The sequence below is a fragment of the Nycticebus coucang genome, chromosome 4, assembly GCF_027406575.1.
Source record: "Nycticebus coucang isolate mNycCou1 chromosome 4, mNycCou1.pri, whole genome shotgun sequence".
NCBI classification, from domain to species: Eukaryota; Metazoa; Chordata; class Mammalia; order Primates; family Lorisidae; genus Nycticebus; species Nycticebus coucang.
In genome coordinates, this window is record NC_069783.1 from 9,172,462 (window position 1) to 9,175,903 (window position 3,442).

The 3,442-nt window shown below is 42.3% G+C and overlaps 1 pseudogene; it reads right to left on the reverse strand.

Annotated features, from left to right (window-relative positions):
- Window positions 1-2,175: 2,175 nt before the first annotated feature.
- Window positions 2,176-2,492, reverse strand: LOC128584512 (selenoprotein K-like; annotated as a pseudogene).
- Window positions 2,493-3,442: the final 950 nt, after the last annotated feature.

Consider the following 3,442-nt stretch of genomic DNA (forward strand, 5'->3'; position numbering starts at 1 on the left):
TGGCAGGTTAGAACCTGGCTCCGGCCAAAACTGCAACAACAACAACAACAACAACAAAAGAAACATAGTAGGAAGCAGAGCTAATAATGTCAAGTAAAAACCATGGAGATCTAATCTAATGTAACAAGAAATTATTAGCCTTTCTACCTGTCAAGTCTATTTAAAACATGGATTTATAGCTATTGTTACTGCTGACAAAAAGCCTCCTTTTAAGTATGTATTATGCATCAGATAGTAGCTCATGGTTGTGGTGACCTAAAAGGAAGAAGCTGAGGCAAAATTAATACAAATAGTTTATCTGGGTCCAGCTTGAGGATTGCAGATTGTGAGCATAGAACTCAAGTTGCCCTGAATATACCCTCTGATTAGCAGCAGATGGCTTTTTAAAGGAAAAAAAGGACCAGGAGTGGACTGATACAGTCATTGGTCAAGAATTCTCATTGGTTTCCAGAAATTACACTGATGAGTGATTGGCTGGCTGTTGTTAAGCTACCGAGTGTGTATTATAGTGTCTGATGGGACATTATTAAGTTCTTTAATAGCTACTTGTGGCGATAGCAAGTAGTTTCAAGAGATAGATATGTTAATTAATAACAAGTGATAGAAAACTAGAGTCACACACAACTGAGGTTTATTAAGCCAAAGTCTAAGGATGTGGCTGGGAAAAGCACAGGCCACCAGGCTTTTGTGGTTGCAGAAGGGATGTGAGAATTCCATATTTAAGGAAAAGGGTATAAAGGAGAAAAAGAGAGGGAGGGGGAAGGTGAGCAGTGAGGGAAATTATTGCATTTTCATGACACTCTAGGGAGTATTTAGTGCTCAGCAAATCAATGCTTCATATAAAATAAGATGAACATTCAAAAATAAAAGGGAGTAGAGCAAATAGTCAATTTTGTGGTCTTCTCAGTGTGGGTAGAAAGGTGATCGATCTTATCCCTTCCTCAGTCTGCTTATGTGGAGAGAAGCTGTAATTGACCTTCAGGAGTTTATTCAGGCTACAGTCCTATAGTATAATTGACATGCACTTGTTTTATATGGGGCTATATTAAAAAGTTATATTGAAAAGTTATAGGGCTGAAGGAAATCAGAAGTATTTTGTCCCCAAATATATTTCTTTGACATATTTTGATATGGCTGCTGATAAACAGAAATAGTACTGCAAATCTGTCTTGGGAGTGGAGAGAAATTTGCATCTTTAGAGAATCTCCACTAATGCAGCCAGGTCCTTATTCTGTAACCAGCTCTATGAACAAATTTCAATTACCTCTGTATGTTTTTTATAATCCTCTCCCTTAACTAACTACTTGACATGGTGAGTTTTTTCCTAGAAGTAGTGGAATTTCTGCAAGGTGAAGAGCTGAGATTCTGAAGCCCTCTGGTTAGAATTCTGGTGCCAAGATTCACCATCCCCACAGCCTGCTTCCCCAGGTCAGATACCCCATGACCTGCCCCAGGCCTGCAACCCCTTCTTTAAGAGCTGAAGACCTTTCAGGATCCAGGAAGCTGCCAAGCTCTTGAGACCTGGAACAGTCACAAAGCCCACCAGGACTTACAGGGAAGTTACGAAGACCTCCTCCTGATGGCAGGAGTTTGATGGTCGCCCTTTGTGGCCATCTTTGAGCTACCACAAGAGGCTAATTGCTATGAAAATTTGAAGAGCTGAAGACCTTAAAGAAGGGACTGCAGGCCTTGGGGCAGGTCATGGGGTATCTGACCTGGGGAGGGGGGCTGTCCCCATTCTCCCAACAAGACATTCTTACTTGGTGATCTTTGTTGATCCAATGATTGGATATTTGTGTAATAAGCAACTGAGACAAGACTGAAACTCCCTTGTGATTTCTTTTTTTTTTTTTGAATGCACACCTTTTTATTTCTTCAGATTCAGAGCTTGTGATTCAAATATATAAAGATGAAGAATCACTTTTGCAACCTAAAAATATTTACTTATTAAAACTATTAATACTTTAGTAAACTATACAAAAAAGATGAGACAAAAGGTGCATTTATAGAACTGCATGTCAGTCAGGCCAGTTCCCTGCAGAGAGAATTCCCAGCCTGACCTCATTCATCTGTGAAGACCACAGAGCAATCCTTGTTTAGACACACACATTCATCTACTCGTCCACTGTGGTCAGTCCTTCACTTCTTGATGGTTTCCTTCTGCCATGAATGTGCTTGTCCATTTGTCTGCTTCTTAGAGCAGACATTTACCTTCCTCATCCACCAGCCATAGGAGGAGGACTGGGGCCTTGCAGATGATTGATTCGACCCATTCTTCGGGGAGGATTTCCTGGTGGCCCTCTTCCATCATCATATCTGGAATCAGATGAGTTTCCATAGCCTCTTCTTTTCTTCACATCTTGCTGAAGCAGAGTTTTGAAAAACAAAACCACAAACTCAGCTATTCCCCAGAAGAATTCTGTTATCAAAGATAATCTCCATGGAGACTGACTCCGCCTGTCCAATACTTGCCCATTTGAGATGTAAACCATCTTGCCCGGTTTCCCTGCTTCTGAGTGACTCTCCCTTGTGATTTCGACCACAATCAGGGGCTCATGGTGTTCCCAAGGTTTGGTAGCTGCAGAGTGGGGAGAAACCAAAACCCTCTTGTAGCAGCTGTATGCCACATTGGCCAGAGGGTGGTCATGACCCTTCTCCTCCAGCCTCACTGTTACCAGCCTCCAGTGCATTCACGATGGCCTCCTGATGGCCTCAGAAGAAAGAACCTCTGGGTTTTGACATTGCCATCTGGATGGGTGAGTGCTATTTGAAGGTACCACGTGGGTACCTTCTGAGGGAATTCTCATTTGTTTTGATTTGAATAAGCCCTCAACTGTTTGTGAGAGTGGAAACTAACCTAAATGTTCTGATTTGGCATTCCCAGGGCTTATTAGGTGAAACTATGGTTCATTTGTTTGGAACCTCTTGAATTTCTCTTTATGTCAAATGTGTATCTGTATTGGTGGGTGGCATTAAGTATGGAGTCTGCTGGGCTCTTTGTCTCTTTTTTCTTTTTGGCCACTTTAAACCTGCTGCTGATGTTATTATAAGTGCAGTCCAAGGTCTGGGGGGTTGAAAGACTCCTCCATTCTAAGGTCTGGGACACTAGAAGGCATCTCTGTCCTGAGGTCTAGGAGATGGAAAGATATTTTCTTCCCTGGAGGCAACCTGGCTGAGATGCAGGGATGCCTGCTGGTAGATGGGGAAAGAGGAACAGAACATAACGTATACAGATTTATGTGGAACTTCAGAGGACCTCACGGCTAGAGAGAAAAGATATAGAAAGTTTGTGTGTGTGTACATACACAAAGCACATCTAAACCCACACATATGGGCTATGTGTTACGTCCACATGGTACCAAAATTGACTTGGAAATAAAAGGAGCTCTCATAGGTGGCACCTGTGGCTCAAAGGAGGAGGGCACTGGCCCCATATGCTGGA